This window comes from Canis lupus, chromosome 4 (genome assembly GCF_048164855.1).
Source record: "Canis lupus baileyi chromosome 4, mCanLup2.hap1, whole genome shotgun sequence".
Lineage (NCBI taxonomy): Eukaryota > Metazoa > Chordata > Mammalia > Carnivora > Canidae > Canis > Canis lupus.
The window spans coordinates 14,547,389-14,554,322 of record NC_132841.1 but is presented as its reverse complement, the minus strand read 5'-3'; positions in this window follow the sequence as shown (position 1 = coordinate 14,554,322).

Genomic DNA, 6,934 nt, shown 5'->3' with positions numbered 1-6,934 from the left:
ATCCTGACATTCCACCTCTATATTAAAAGAGATGTATATATTCTTTTATAGATCTGGGATCACACCTTACATGCAGCTTTAGATTCCACTTTTTAAGATAACATTATTTCATGGGCATTTTCCATGTCCTTATATATTCTTCAAAATATTTTTAATGGCCGTATGGATATATTTTATATAACTACCTCCCACTGTTACACACTTAGGTTGTTCCCTGTTTTTTTGTAATTATAAAAAATGATGTAATGAGCATCTGTGTTCATAAATCTTTAATCAGCTTCTTGATTATTTCCTCAGGACAGATTCCTGGAAGAGAATGACTTGGTCAGAATTTTTGGCATTTACTTCAAATCTGTGGTAGGAGAAAAGTGTTCAGATGTGTGTCACAAGATTTAAATAACATAAAAACTCAGGAAAGTTGGAGATCTGTGTGGGCTGAGTTTAAAAAAAAAAAACAACAGCAACAATCAAGGAAGTCTTCCTTAAGGAGGTGGGTGGAGTATGAGCCGGCCTTGGACACAAGACTGGAGCCTTATGTGGGGACATTTCTTTGAGGCTCTGGACATCACTCTTCCATGAGTCAGTTGACTTGGGCAGGGGATCGGTGAGAGAAGGCTTCATGGAGCAGAGTCTTACAGGATGAAAATGAACTTCCAAGGTGGACAACCTACGCAGGCCCAGAGGTGTGAGAGAACATGAGGGGCTTTTAGTTGGTACAGGAATGATTTGGGAGAAGAGCTCAGAAAAGGTAGGTCAGGGCAAAATCCTGCAAGGCCTTGCACATCACCTCAAGGACCACGAGTTCTCTGGCGCTGGCAGTAGAGCATGCTGAAGACTTCCCGCCTAAATAATATGTGGTCATATTTGCATATTTGATGGCCCGGTGTGGTCAGGAAGGAGATGAGCCCAAGCTGATGCAGGCAGAGGAAGCCCCTCAAGGGAAGATGTTCTGGGGACTCAGAGGAGTACCCCGCACAGAGTTTCTGGTAGCTTTGCCTGCAGCAGGCCGTGGTCCCTCCTCCTTGTTCCTTAGCCTGTGCCAAGGGGAGTACAGACTGAATATTTATAAAACACTGACACAGAGATGAAAAAGCTGCAGAAACAAAGAGCACAAACACTTCCTCTATGTCATTGAGAATTCACATCCATGAGAAACATGCATGCATGTTGGAGCAGAACATCACAGGCAATGCGCCTCCTCAGCAGGTTCAGTGCATCTCGGTGGCCAGGTGGGCAGGAGAGGGGGCAGCTGGCTAGGCCCGGCCACTGGCAGCCAGGGCTGTTCCTTTCCCAGCAGACAGGTTGCTCGGTGCTTTCTTCTAGGCAATTATTTTCGGAATGGCTAGAGATTTCGATCAACCAATCAAGCTTTTATAAGAAGCCACTTTCCTTGATTATGTCCCCGATCTTTAACTCAGAGAGATTTTCCTCAGTATGTCTTGACAGCCTCAAGGTTTCAATTAATTTCTCTCTTCCCACCTCCTGCATCTTGCTTTTGCTTTCATTTGGGGAGCTGGAGTGTTCATGGGCTCTCATGAATTTCCCTTACGGGGCGTGTGTGTGTGCGTGTGCGCGCGTATATGTATGTATGTGTGTGCGTATTTTAAAGGCTTCTTTCTAGTTTCTCTCAATGAGGAATGTCCCATGAAAGGGCAGAATGATTTGTGAGCAGAAGGCCTGAGTGAATGAGAAGTGAGAATACAGATTGTGGGGTATAGAGGATTCTGACCCCTGGGCAGCGGGTTTCCGGATCAGCCCCAGGGGTGCAGGGGTGAAAGAGGCAGGATCTGTGTTTTCAAATGCAGCAGGCGTATCTCTGCTTCAAAATACACTGATGAATATTTTGAATTTTAATGGATACACATCTATTTCAGTGTGATTTATTCCATGGGAATGATTGCTTTTCTTTTAAAATAAAATTATTTGCATAAGATATAAGTGACTTAAATAAAAATGTGAGGTAAATATTAGTTCAGATGTTATGTGGAATGTGGCAAATCTCTCGAAGGTGGCACCTAAACGCCTTAAGATCAGGAGACACCGAATCAATTTTGGAATCAGAGAGAGATGGATAAAATTCAGGCTCTGCCTTATACTAAACGTGTGCTTCTGAGAAAAGTAGTTAATAGCTCTACATCCTAGTTTAGCTTAGTTTTTTTTTTTTTTTTTTAAATCTGTAAAATGGTGTGTACCCTTCAACACTGTTGTGGTGTTCGGAGATTCACTTGTTCATCCATGTATTCATTCAATCATTACTGAACATCTGCTATATGCCACTCACTGTCTGGGCCCAGGGAATACAGCAGTGAACCAAACAAGGCTGATGCCCTCATGGAGCTCCCGTTCTGATGGGGAAGGCAAATAATAAATGCATAGATAAGATATATAAGAAATTGTCAAGTTCTATGAAAAATGTAGCAGAGTAAGAGAGACGTTATAGTAGAGCCTCTGAGAAAGGAATGCGTTGGATGTGTTTGAGGAAGGGCGAGGTGGTCACTGGGTGGTGAAAGTGGAGGGAGGGAGAGAAAAGGGAGGAGGGAGGAAATGAGGTGGGACGAGTAGTCCAATGCCAGGATAGAGCACACCTGGTGGGGTGTGGTAGAGACCTTGGGTTTTATTTTAACTGTGATGGGAAGAGGAGTGATCGATCCAGTGTATCCATTCACAACGGCAAATTGTATTAATATTTGACTAGCTATTTACTTAGTGCCCAACTTGTGCAGAGCGCTACATCAGGTTTGGAGGTCTGGGGAATACCAAGCTAAACTGGATGGAGGAGCTCAAATTCCTGTTGGAGAAACAGTCATCTAATCAATTAATATCTGAAGTTCGTCCAGTACTTGCTGTGGGCCAGGCATAATTCCAAGTGCTTCCTCCTAATGCGGTAGCTCATGTGGTCCTTCGAAAACAAGACTATACAGTCAGTGATTATCTCCATTTTGCAGATGAGGAAGCTGGGCTTACCCATCGACATAGTGCCTCTCACCTTTCAAAGGCAGGAGAGTGAAAAACACACGATCCCATTGAGGGTCAAAGTTGGGCATGCAGAGCAAACGTTACCCCCAACGAGGGAGAACACAACCAAGAGACTGCAGGAGCCCTGCAGTGAGGCTTGCCACCTGCTCTCTGTGATGACAGCCACCTTGCCTCTCCTCTCCGTGCTTCTGTTTCCTCATCCATGAAATGGGATCAGCGGCAGTAACCATCCCACAGGACAGTAGTGAGGATGAAGCGAGACCGCGTGTGGAAAATGTGTTTGCACAGAGCCTGGTGTGTGACAAGCCAAGATTCTCAAGATCTAGCAATACACCTGCAAGGGATTAGGGAGACACTTCATGGTCTGGGCCTGGGCCTTGAGGGGGTGAGTGATAAGAAGCCAAGGTAGAGGGATCTCTGGGTGGCGCAGCGGTTTGGCGCCTGCCTTTGGCCCAGGGCGCGATCCTGGAGACCCAGGATCGAATCCCACTTCGGGCTCCCGGTGCATGGAGCCTGCTTCTCCCTCTGCCTGTGTCTCTGCCTCTCTCTCTCTCTGTGTGACTATCATAAATAAATAAAAAAAAAAAGAAAAAAGAAGCCAAGGTAGATACGTTAATTCCAGACTGACAGAGAACATCCCCTGAATAATAGAGTGTTGGTGGCTCCTGGTGTGCTGGGTGGTGGGGGAGGGTGTAGTGGACAATTCTTTTAATTCTATTAACCTGTGACATCGAAGACACCTTGACTGCTATCCTTGGCACAGGGAACTTTTTTTTTTTACAGGCTACAGGGAAGCTTTTGATCCTTTGAGCATAGGGGAGGCGCTCGTCTGACTGTGCGTTGGTAGGCATGCCCAGCAGCAACATGGGAGGAGTGCCTACGATCCAGGCCATCGACACTGAAAACCAGACAGGCACAGGAAAGAGTGGGGAGCAGAGATGGAAGGTAGAGACATCTCAGAGATGGAATCCACAGAGCTCGAGGCCTAATTTCACCAGCTCCTTGGAGCCACGCGACGTGCATGCGCACACAAAGCAAGAGCATGCTAGACTCTCCCCACCCCAGCCTCGGTCTGTGTCCCATCGGGGATGAGGCTACTTATAGTTCCTCAGTTTCCCCATCTTCCCCATGTAAGATGAGAAAAATAAAACCAGAATCTCATGGTTCCCAACAGCCTATGCTCCCATATTACGTTAGCTTTGAGGACCCTATGGAAAGGCAGACTGCCTTCATTTCTCCTGCTAATAAAGAACTGTCTTCCTCCCAGAATACAGTACCCACGACGTGCATTTTCTGAGTATCAGCAAGCAACGGTTTGGGTTTGAGCTATTCACTCACTTATGATCTGAGATTATTCTAAAAAGACTTCGCAGCTTAGTCTAATTGGGTAATTGGGATGTTTCCAGATGAAATTTGACTTGTATTTTTAAAAAACGCTTTGAAGAACTGGTTGCCATGGTGCTGTTCTGCTGACAAGATCCTTCACTGGCTCCCACTAAGCAGCAATAATGGGCTTCTGTTTATTCTAAGTTTCAGGTTACCCCACCTGAACATCCTCTGCAAGGAAGGAAGGTATGAACCTGGGGGATCGAGGGGAGTGCTTCCCTCCATCTCCGTGATGGGGGGTGTTTGTGTGCAGCTGATGGGGATGTTTGTCAGGGCAGGGGCAGGGGCCTGTCCAGGCCAGGAGGGACTTCCCAGACCGCCTGACCCCTGGGCAGCTGGGAGTTGAGGAAGAAGCCACGGCACATCTGCCCCGGTATAAATTGGGTGGCTCTTTCAGGATGTGAATACTTATCCTCTCAAATTTTGGGCAAATAGGTGTTGGCAGAGAGAATTATCTTTATTTTAAGAAATAACATGGTTTTAAAAATTAATAGTTACGTTTTTATAGTATTATTGTTTTAAATTGGAAAAAAACTTTTGTTCTAATTCAATTTTTCAACCTACTGGATAATAATTCCTCCCCACCATCCTTAAACTTCTATCCGAGTGTTTATTATAAGAATGTGAAACATCTTCCCCAGATGCAGTATTTTTGGCTTCATTAAAAGTTTTTCTAGTTCCTCTTCAGTCATGTCAATATTTACCTTGGGCAATGCTTTGTATCCTTTTGTTTATAATTCCAGAATTCTCCAAGACAAACTGATTATTCATGACTCTCTGGCCTAGGTTACAATTTAAACATACCTTATGTTGACGTTTTAAGAATATGAGTCTCCAAACCATTTCCTGTAGTTCTCATAGTTTGTGACCTGCTGTAGTCACTTTATGCCTTGTAATTTTTTACCCCCTTTTCAGGTACTTTCCAGGTGCATCTTTTTCATTGATTATACTCTTAGAACATTGGTAAGTGAACTTTCTCTTCCTTTCCTTTTAAAATCCTGGGATCCCCTTATCCTGCCAGGGATGCTTTTACAACATTGCATCATACCCACAATGTTTTGAGCACTCCCGTTGTTTTTCTTAGGGAGCACACTCTCCCGTGTTGCCCACTCCCTTCTGTTGTATTTCTGGCTGCTGATGAAGAGAACACGTGATCTCAGTTTCATTGTTTATTTACAGCCGATAGGATATATATCTATTAGCTATAGTATAGACTAAAGTTTAAACCCTCAGTGAGTAAGAGGAAGCCTTAATGGCCAAAAAGACGTCACAAGGCTATAGCATGTTTTTCTCGAGAAGCCCACTTATGTAGAGCCAATCATCTTTCTTAATCACTCAGGATTTTATAATTCTGTGTGTTTCTTTTGGTTCTCTACATGTGTCTTACAGTTGTAGAGGAGTTAAAAATCTACAAAGTATTTCACATACATTATTATTTTTGATCCTTATAACAACCTTGTGAGGGAGAACCAGAGGATTCAAATGACCTGTTTGAGATCACAAAGCGAGTTGCATAAGACACATTTTCACCCTGGAGGATATTTATATTAATAAATGATTCGGTTTTATGTAAGTCTTTCTGTTCCTTTAAAACACAAAATACTTAAACACACACACACACAAAATACTTTTTTCTTGTTTGGGGGACATTGCATGTGCTACTTCCTTCCTTCCATTGCATGAACTACTTGACTTCTTCCTTTGATTGGATAAACTTTGATTAGCTTTGATTTCACTTCCTCTAGGAGCATTCTGCAGTCTCCCAAATCTAGGTGAGGATTTCTTCCTTTGTGTTCCCACAACTCCCTTAAAAATATATAATTTTATCACAATGTCTGTCACCTAATGAACACTTGCTAAGCTTGTGCTGTTATCATTCTCCACCCATTTCTTACCACCTGTATATTTCTTGCTTGCCTTTATCTAGCTCCGGCATGGCACTCAATAAACAGTTATTAAATAAATAAACAATGCAAGGGAGCTGGGTAGCTCAGTCGGTTGAGCATCAGTCTTTGGCTCAGGTAGTGATCTCGAGGTCCTGGGATCGAGTCCTGTGTTGGGCTCCCTGTTTAGCGGAGAGTCTGCTTCTCCCTCTCCCTCTGCCCCTCCCCACCATGCTCTTATGAACATGCTCTCTCTCTCTCATTCTCAAATAAATGAATACAATCTAAAAAAATAATAATAAATGATGCACATTCTGTCTTCTGGTTGATGTAGTTCTTGGCTCCTTGAGCTCAAGAACAAATGCCATAGAGGACCCCAAGAGGATCCAGAGCATTTTAGATATTTCCAAGTTCATGCTTCATAACACCATCTGAATCTTGGTAATTTATAAGGTTGCTTGTTTGTCAAAACAAAACAAAATGAAACAAAAAGTCCTTTCCCCCTTACTTTGCCTTTACCTCCCTTTTTCCCTTGGGGAGCTGTTCCCTTTCCCACTTTTGTTCAGTGCCATGCAGGTAGGGCTGCCCACACCTTGGGACTGGGAGGAGGTCTCATAAGCAGATTTTATCCTCCAGGTGCCAGGACAAGCTGAGGGATGGGCACTCAGCTCAAGCTGATACCTCTGGGA